Source organism: Xyrauchen texanus, chromosome 17, assembly GCF_025860055.1.
Source record: "Xyrauchen texanus isolate HMW12.3.18 chromosome 17, RBS_HiC_50CHRs, whole genome shotgun sequence".
Classification (NCBI taxonomy): domain Eukaryota; kingdom Metazoa; phylum Chordata; class Actinopteri; order Cypriniformes; family Catostomidae; genus Xyrauchen; species Xyrauchen texanus.
Genome location: NC_068292.1, coordinates 7,356,924 through 7,367,482, shown reverse-complemented (window position 1 = coordinate 7,367,482; position 10,559 = coordinate 7,356,924). Strand labels below are relative to the sequence as shown.

Genomic DNA, 10,559 nt, shown 5'->3' with positions numbered 1-10,559 from the left:
GGGCTGGGTGGTCAACGGCCCCTGCCCTTGAGTGCGGTGAGGAAGGAATTACCCGAAGGCTTCCTCGTGAATTTTTGCCTTCTGGAACCTGGTGATAACTACATTCATATCGTCACCAAATAAGCCAGAAGGTGAAACAGGGGCATCGAGAAGGAAAACTTTGTCCTTGTCTCTGAAGCCCAAAGAACTGAGCCATAAGTGTCTCTCCATGCTGACAAAAGCAAACATAGACCGGCCAATGGTGCAAGCCGTCTGCTTGGTCATGTGGAGAGACAGATCCGTGGCTCAACGAAGCTCAGAGAAAGCCTCTTTGTCGACCGCGGTGCCCGCACTCAGGTCCTTCAGCAGATCAGCCTGGTACGCCTGTAACTCTGCCATAGTGCTGCCTGATAAGCCTTCCCTACAAGCGTGGAGGTGGTTCTGCACAGCTGAAGAATAAAATAGGACTTATAGACAATTGGAAGACTTTTTGGGGTAGACATGACCTGCTAAAGAGAGACGGACTCCATCCCTCCAGGGAAGGTGCCGCTTTCCTCTCTAGTAATTTGGCTCATAGTCTTAATAATGATAGTATTTGACTAACAGGGGCCCAGGTCAGGAAGCAGACACACTGGTTAATCCGAACATATGTTAGCTGCCTTGAGACGTCACACAGTTCAAATAAACTACAACACATAGAGACAGTCTCTCCTAGATATCTCATAGAGACTGTGTCTGTTCCCCGAACTACCAAACACAATACCCTCACTAAATCATTTAGAAATTTTTTTATTAAGGTCAAACTCGAACAAAACAAACAAATTAAAAATACACATCATATAAAAATAGGGCTACTAAACCTTAGATCTCTTCCTACCAAAGCACTAATTGTCAATGAAATGATTACAGATCATAGATTGGATGTGCTCTGTTTGACTGAATCTTGGCTTAAACCGGATAAATATATTAGTTTAAATGAATCTACTCCCCCAGGTTATTGTTATAATCATGAGCCTCGTCGGAAGGGTCGAGGAGGAGGTGTTGCTGATACTGTGAAGTTTTTGGTGTTAGTCAGAGGGCAGGATATAAATGTAAGTCTTTTGAACTAATAATGCTTAATGTGACACCGTCAGACATAAATAACAAATCTGTCATCTTTTGTCCTTGCTACAATGTATAGATCACCCGGGCCATATTCTGATTTCCTTGGTGAATTTGCTAATTTTTTATCAGATCTTGTAGTTACTGTAGACAGAGCTCTAATTGTTGGTGACTTCAACATTCACAGAGATAATGAAAATGATACATTGGGATAAGCATTTATCAATATTCTCAACTCTCTTGGAGTCAGACAAAATGTAACAGGACCAACTCATTGCCATAATCATACACTAGATTTAATTCTGTCATATGGAGTTGATGTTGATAATATAGAAATTATGCAGCAGAGCAATGACATCTCGGATCATTACCTCGTCTCTTGTATGCTGCAATCAGCTAATGTTACTCAATCTACACCATGCTATCGTTCAGGTAGAACTATTCTTTCGACCACTAAAGATAGCTTCACTAATAATCTTCCAGATCTATCTCATACACTCAATAAACCTCAAAGCCCAGAATAACTTGATGAAATAACAAAAAATTGAAATGCAGTCTTCTCTAGCACTCTTGATATTGTCGCCCCACTTCGATTAAAGAAAATTAAAGAAATAAGCCCTGCACCATGGTACAATGATCACACTTATGCTCTCAAGAGAACAGCTCGGAAAATGGAGCACATGTGGAATTAGAAGTATTTCGTGGTGCATGGAAGGATAGTGTCTGTAGCTACAGACAGGCACTAAAAGCTGCCAGGTCAGCATATTTTAGTAAACTCATAGAAAATAACCACAACAATCCTAGATGTTTATTCAGTACTGTGGCTAGATTGGTTAGGAATAAAGCCTCAACAGAACCAGATATTACGTCGCACAAGAATAATGACTTCATGAATTTCTTTACAGATAAAATTGAAATAATAAAAATAAAATTGGAATTATGCAATCATCTGTCATAGCATCTCAGAAAACAGTGTCTAATAATTTCTCACGTGCAACTTCAATTCTTCTCTGAAAAGCTAACAAAACTTATTGAAACATCAAAAGCCACAACATGTTTGTTAGATCCTATACCAACTAAGCTCTTAAAAGAGGTATCTCCTGTAATTTCAGAACCTCTTCTTAATATTATTAACTCCTCGCTATGCTTAGGATATGTCCCAAGAAACTTTAAATAGCAGTTATAAAACCGCTTAAGAAGCCACAACTTGATCCTGGAGAACTGGCTAATTATAGACCGATTTCAAATCTCCTGTTTATGTCAAAAATACTAGAAAAGGCAGTATCCTCCCAAATATGTTCATTTCTACAGAGAAGTAATAGTACTTACTTTAAGAGAAATAGTATATACGAAGAATTTCAGTCAGGATTTAGGCCTCATCACAGTACAGAGACTGCACTTATCAGAGTTACAAATGACTTGCTCTTATCATCTGATCACGGCTGCATTTCTCTTCTAGTGCTTTTAGTGCTGCATTCGACACGATAGATCACGACATTCTCTTTAATAGGCTAGAGCATTATGTTGGCATTTGTGGAGTTGCATTAGCATTCTTTATGTCATATTTAGCAGATCGCTACCACTTTGTCTATATAAATGAGGAATTGTCAAACCAAACAAAAGTGAGTGCCACAGGGATCAGTTTTAGGGCCTCTGCTTTTCTCCTTGTATATGCTTCCCCTGGGAGATATTATCAGGAATCGTGGAATAAGTTTCCACTGCTTTGCCGATGATACACAACGTTATATTCCATCACGTTCATCACGATCGCAAAATTCTGACCTGTTAATAGTTCTTAGAATATAAAAATCCACAAAAGGAGGTAGATCCTTTTCATATTTGGCTCCTAAACTATGTAATAGTCTCCCTAACACTCGAGATGCAGACACACTCCCTCAGTTTAAGTCTAGACTAAAGACTTGTAGGTCCTTGCCCCACTCAAAATGGCAGCGGAGACAGCATGGCACTTTGACAACAGTGAATTTATTTAGAAAACGGAAAAGGCGACCAGCTTCCCTTCTCAATTGTTTTCTATCAACGTTGACTACTTCCTGCATTTCTCTCCATCACTGGACCTGAGAAATAACGCAGAGACGCGTCTTTTCGCTGACGAGCGTAAGACAAAGGACCGAATCCAGACCGTTTCTCCTGAATGCTCAACGCAACAGGAATTCACACAGGATTTCCCAAATAAGGCTTGATATCTGGGCAGATTTAGTTTAGAAACTGTGACTTTTCTTGTACAACTAAATCATATATTTGATGCTAAACGTTTTATGTTTTGATTACAATTGAATGTTTAACTACGATCGCTGATTGCTGTTTTGATTTGTGAGATCGTCGTAATTTTTGGGTGAAATGTGATTTTATCCATGTCAAGTACTCCCGTATTACTTCAGTATTGTTAAATTGTTGTTGTTAGACGCCAACTGTAACCAGATTACTGTTGGATTTGTATGGCAATAATTAGACCAGCTTCTTCCCTTTTTGAGTATTTTGATTATTAATCAAAATGCTCAACCTTCAGAGTAGAATTTTATGAGAATTGATCAGTCAGTTACTATAATTTTTCTCTTGTCAAAGAGTGGTGCCTGAGGATATAATTTAACGAGTTAAATTCTATTATTTAATTGAATTATTAATTTAATAATTAATAAACATTAATTATTGGTTATATCTGATAGTAAAACTGATCTAAACAACCAGTGCACCCAGTGCACCATCTATATAGCCAGGCTTACACCCAATTTATCCTCCAACCCACAATCAGTCTGCCGGAACCAGAAACATTGATCATGATTTATAACTCTGCAATAAATTGAATGGTATCTATGCTTATATTATTTTATTTGTTTTCCTGTCTCAATCTCGGGACTCCTATCCTGAGGTCACCAGAACTGGCTGGATCCAGCACCATTCCTGCTTCATGTTGGACTCCACTGCTATGTGTCGCTGAATGATGACTAAATGCAGCCGGTGCCAGCCAAACATCACTTCAGTATATTATGATGGACTTCAGAGGATGAACTGATGCCAACTCCAACCATAAGACATGGGATACTTCATATGTCATTGTCTGAACCTTGGATTAGGATGGACCACACCAAACCTCACCGAAATTACCGGCCAGGTTGAACTGCGTTTCACAACACTGATCTCTGCCTGAATCACCTCGGTCTATTGATGGACTACGATCTTGAAGTGGAATGCATAGACTAACAATTGTCAACAAAAGCCTTCATCAGCCAATTAACAAGGACAATTGCATCTATGTGAACTTCTGCAGTTAATCCAGGATGGACTTCAAAGACATTGGTCATTAATCTTAGAGTTAAAACAAAATCAATGTTTAAACACTGACTCTTAAGACTTAGTTTAATAATTTTAATCTATACATAAGTAATATTTACATTATACTCATGTTGTTAGCCAGAGTGGAACTGGCCCCTACAGTGAGTCTGGATTCTCCCAAGGTTATTTTTCTCCATTAATCAACATCTTATGGAGTTTTGTGTTTCTTGCCACAGTTGCCTTCAGCTTGCTCACTGGGGGTTATTATTACAATTATTATTTAATTACTTATTTTTAAACACGATTAACAATCGTATTTTATCTAATTACACAATGATGATTCATCAACATTATAGACATTAAAGTTTTATCGTCCGTTAATGCCTGATCTTCTGTAAAGCTGCTTTGAAACGATGTGTGTTGTGAAAGGTGCTATAGAAATAAAATTGACTTGACTTGACTTGACTATTTACTTTGTGGGGAGAGTGGGTCTCTTTAGTGATGATGCCGAGCCAGGCATTCTACCGGCGGCATCACTGAATACCCCCGTACCCACGATAGTTGAATATGTTGACGTCAAGGGTACGAAGATACGAAAAGTATACTCCCGTCAAATCAAACCACACGTAAAAAACTTGAACAGTACCTATAGATTGGGCACCAACTGTTATGGATGTGGAGGATGCCTCAAACACAGTTCAACACCTGAACATCACGGCCGCAGCTGAAAGGAGTCTTCGCAGTGAAAAAGGCTAATTGCTTGATTGTGTCATGTGAGTTTAACTTGCTCAAGCCAGATATTAGCTTTAATCCTGCCTCTAATTTTAAGAAACATATCAAATGTAAATGTAATATTTCTGATTACTTGATTCTGTGCTATAAAATAACTGTGATATAATGTAGCCTGTAATTTATCCATCTATCACTGAGATTATTGGGTTGATGTGAGATGTTATCAATAGAGCTGGGCGATAAAACAATGTTGATGTTTATCTGGAAAAAAAGTTATTTTCTATACTTAGCCTATGTTCTACATCTAGCGGGTGTTCATTACATCGATCAGGATAGCAAGACAATCACTGGTTGGTTTAACTAGATAAAATATTAAATATTGACTTTTTATTTCCTGACCTCTGAAGCTGTTTGATTGACAGGCAGCAATGTTTGTGCGCTAATGCAGGAACATGCCTAAATAGTCAAATACACTTTATAATTCAGCCATTGCCAGTCTTGGTGAGACATTAATGTAAACGCAGTCGGTTTGTTCTAAAGTGAACATAAACAGTGGGACAAAAAGCATATTTGCATCAAATTGTTTGACTTGAAGTGTACATGTAACCGAATTGATCACTGTCTAGTAGGCTATTTCATAAAAAGGCTATTAATCAGACAACAATAACAAGGAAACAAGAAAACCACTCACTAATTTTGGCTGAATAACCTGTGTAGCTTTAAAAGTATGAATTTAATAGAATAAAACAGTGACATTTTTAATAACAATATTTTTTTTATAATATTCTTAGTTTTTTTTATAATACCGACCCCTGATGTAGAGAGTGTGATAATTTGTATAACAAATTACCAGTAAAGTAGAGATGATAAAATAATTTATAATTATGCTTGGCATTTATCATGTTATTTCTAATGCCTGATAGAAAAGTATCAACCTTTGTAGAGCAATACTTCAGGCAGAACATTCAACCAGTCACTATCTTCAGACAATTGTGCATCATGCATTAGAATGAGGACACAACTATTTCTGCATTGAAAAATTGCAATAATTAAATCAGTGTGGAACATTTCTAGTTCACTCAAAAATGTAAATTATCTTATAATTTACGAAGGTAAATGACTAGCCTACATAAAAATACTTTATCCATCAACATCTTTCACTCGCAGATATATTATTAGATAGGCATGTGTCCTATCTGCGTTAAAATGGATAATTACATTTTTAATTATAATGTAATTAATTATTCATACTATAATGATGAATATGCCATAGTTTGTTATATGTATGCTCAAGGAGTGTTAAACGCATGTGGGTCAGTTTAAGAGTGTCAGCTGTTCAGACCAGTGTTTGATATGGGCTACATTTTAAATGTCATGTGAACAACCTAAGATTTGAACAAAAAATTAGATCTGGGCCACATTCAGCTGTAGTGTGCACATAGCCTTAGATCATCAGTGCTACAGCTTCTCTCGCAGTAGTTTGTAGGCTTCCTTGCTCGCACATGCTTTTTCAGTTCTGCCCTCAACCTTTCTATAGGCGGATCTTTTGTGACGTCATTGTTTATGTTTGTCGCGTTGCATCATGGGAATCGTGTGGCAGGAAACACCGCTAGATACCTGTAAATTGATTGTTTTGCACGTTTGGAGGAGGATTTAGAGAAGAGGATGGCACTCTTGCTGTGTGGTCGATTGTATGGCTCGTTGGGGGCCTGATAAAAAGTTTTTTCGAATTCCCTCCGAAAAGGATCGCGAAAAACGAAAGAATTACGCGATTGAACCTAGTACATGCAGCATTTGTAAGTCCTATCCTGACAGCTGCTTCTACTTTAAACATTAAAGCTGCTACATGACTGCATGTTGCTCCAAGACTGGATTTGAAAGAAGGAGAAATGTGTAAGCTGTGATATACAATTTTTCACCATAGTACAGACGCCATTGAAAGTCTCACACTGAACACAATTGAATTGGTACAACAGTCACTACATTTTCAATAAATAAATAAATAAGAACACTGATCAATGAAGACTTACCCGGCTTTGCAGTCGCAGTGAGCAGTGATTATTTCGCCGTTCTCTTTGGCGATCACCCACGGAGATGCGAATCACGCTGTGACTCTGCTTGGCCAGGTCTAACCTCTGCTTTTAGCACGATCACTGCTTTCTGTTTGGCAGAAAAGATCGGCCCAACTTTTCGAGAAACAAAATAATCATAGGCCTCCAGACTTTTGAAAGCCTTTAATCTTTCATGAGTGAAGGGTCCAGGGGTTTCTATTAAATAAGAATAAATGTCTCCCCAGCAGATTGGTGGCCAAGACACGGGCGAGTCGGACCAACGTTTTTTGTCATCCCAGATCTCATATGGGCTTTGAATAACTTCGATTTTGTCACCAATACAAATTTTGAGCTTCTCTCCAAACCTCCTCCGGTCTTCAGATGTTAAAGTGCTTATATATTGTGGATTTCGCCTGCTAACTCTCTTGAAAGTGCTCGTCGCGTCTTTACAGCCCGCCATACTGTTTGTTTTGTTGCCACACAACCACTCGCGCATGCGTACAAAGATGTCAACAAAGATCCTCCTATAGGATTGAGGTCAGGGCTTTGTGATAGTCACTCCAATACCTTAACTTTGTTGTCCTTAAGTCATTTTTACACAATTGTGGAGGTATGCTTGGGGTCATTTTCCATTTGGAAGACCCATTTACGAGAAACCCAAGCTTTAACTTCCTGGCTGATGTTTTGAGATGTTGCTTCAATATATCCACATAATTTTCCTTCCTCATGATGTCATCTATTTTGTGAAGTGCACCAGTCCCTCCGGCAGCAAAGCATCCCCACAACATGTTGCTGCCACACCCATGCTTCATGGTTGGGATGGTGTTCTTCGGCTTGCCCTTTTTCCACTAAACATAACATTTGTCATTATGGCCAAACAGTTCAATTTCTGTTTAATAAGACCAGAGGACATTTCTCCTAAAAGAAAGATCTTTGTCCCCATGTGTACTTGCTAACTGTAGTCTGGATTTTTATGGTTGTTTTGGAGCATTGGCTTCTTCCTTGATGAGCAGCATTTCAGGTTATGTCGATATAGTGTAACACTCCACAATATTAAAAAGTCGAGTATTAACAAAATAATGGGAACAAATTTTCCGTTTCTATTTAAACTACGGAGTAGAAAAAAGTATACTCAATACTGATGAATAAACAGTCAACCCAAGTGTATTTACAAAACCAAAAGAACATTTACCATATTACAAGGCAATTGCAAGAATGTGATGTGTTTGTGTGTGTGTAAAAGTATCATCCAGCGTGCACAGAGTTAATGGCAGATATCAGATCAGCCTCACTGGTAACTGTGTAGTCCGAGAGCAAGATCAAATGAAGAAGATAACTGGCTTAGTCCTCCGATAAAAAGTAATCCTGGCTGCGAGCCAAACGGAAAATACTCCTCTGAGGAACGGCGACCCCGCGCTTCCAAGTCAGTCAGAAATAATCCAACAATGAAATAGGAAAGTTTGTGAATGAGAGTACACTCTCGAAAACCGGCATACCGGTTCCTTAAATAGAAAGTCACAGTCTCTTCCTGTTTACGTGGCAGGTAATCACGTGACGCGAATACACGAGAACTTCTCGCATGAACAGCAATCGGAGACAAATACACAAGCGCTAAGGCAATAACAGAATACAGGGGAAAGCAATACCACTAATAGGCAATAATGACTAAACATAATTAGTTTTTTTGTCATAAACCTTATTTATAACTTCCCCTTATGTGGCCACGCTACATAGATTGGTGACAGTGGTGGGATATGAACCCACGCCTCCAAAGAGACTGGAGCTTTGTGGAGTCAACCAACAATCTGAGAGTAATAATCCTGAGATCCATTGATCAAATACAAATATCTCTAAACAAAATTATTAGATCCTGACACGGATGTTCTGGGTTTACATGTTCACTGTGAATCTTCCAAAGTGCTCTCTTGAGATAATGAGCCTTTGGATTTGCGCAGTTCCTTCATAAATCTGGTAAATCTTGGCATCTCTCATCAGCTTCTCCACCGGATATTCACTGTTAAAACTATTTCCACCAAAGATCTGGATGGCGTCAGTGGCACACTGGTTTGCAATGTCTCCAGCAAAGGCCTTGGCAATAGAAGCATAGTAGGTGTTCCTGCGGCCCTCATCTATTTCCCAGGCTGATCTCTGATATGCCATCCTGGCAAGCTCTACTTTCATGGCCATTTCTGCAAGCAGGAAAGACACGGCCTGGTGCTCTGCAATCAGTCTGCCAAAAGTCTTTCTCTCCAAAGCATACTTGGTGGCCTCATCTAGAGCTCTCTGTGCAAGTCCTGTGGCACCTGCAGCCACTGGTGGTCTAGTCTTGTCAAATGCACCCATGGCAATCTTAAAGCCAGCTCCCTCTACAATCAAAACATTCTCCTTTGGAATTCTTACATCCTCGAATGTGATTCCCCTGGTGTCTGAGCATCTCTGGCCCATGTTCAGTTCCTTTCTGCCTGGTTGGACTCCTGGGGTGTCAGCATCAACAATAAAGCCTGTAAAAGCCTTGCTAGTAGGGCATTTGGGATCAGATTCTGTACGGGCCAGCAGGAAGTACCAGTTTTCTTTTCCCCCATTGGTGATCCACATTTTCTGACCATTGATCACATACTCATCTCCTTTCTTAACAGCCTGGGTCTTAATCGCAGCCACATCAGAGCCTGCCCCTGGCTCGGTCACACAGTATGCACACATTAGTGGTTCCTCTGTCATTCTGCCCAAATACTACTTCTTCTGAGCATCATTACCAGCAATAATTACTGGCATTTGTCCAAGAGAGTTCGCCTCAATGGCTGTCTGTACTCCAGTGCAGCCATATGCCAGCTCCTCTGTGATAAGGCATGCATCAAATATGCCCAGACCCATTCCACCACAGTCCTCTGGAATATGTCCATTCATTAAACCCAGCTCCCATGCTCTCTTAATGATAGGGAATGGATATTCACCACTTCTGTCATATGATGGAGCAGCTGGGACAATCTCCTCCCGTGCAAACTTTCTGGCCAACACTTGGAACTCTTTCTGCTGGCCAGTTAATTCAAAGCTGAACCCTCCATGGGGTGCCTTTGTGGTGGCAGTAGCTGCCTTGGCACTAGGGCTCTGAAACCTGAATCCAGTCTGAACACCTGCCCTCAAAACCTTTTTAAAAAGCATCGTTATTTCCTATGTTCCGTTTCTATTTAAACTACGGAGTAGAAAAAAGTATACTCAATACTGATGAATAAACAATCAACCCAAGTGTATTTACAAAACCAAAAGAACATTTACCATATTAAAAGGCAATTGCAAGAATGTGATGTGTTTGTGTGTGTGTAAAAATAAACAACCAACCCAAGTGTACTCTCATTCACAAACTTTCCTATTTCATTGTTGGATTATTGCTGACTGACTTGGAAGCGT

General features: G+C 39.5%; 1 pseudogene; it reads right to left on the bottom strand.

Annotated features, from left to right (window-relative positions):
• Positions 1 to 9,044: 9,044 nt before the first annotated feature.
• On the bottom strand, positions 9,045 to 10,316 carry LOC127658288 (medium-chain specific acyl-CoA dehydrogenase, mitochondrial-like; annotated as a pseudogene).
• Between the last annotated feature and the right edge of the window lie 243 nt (positions 10,317 to 10,559).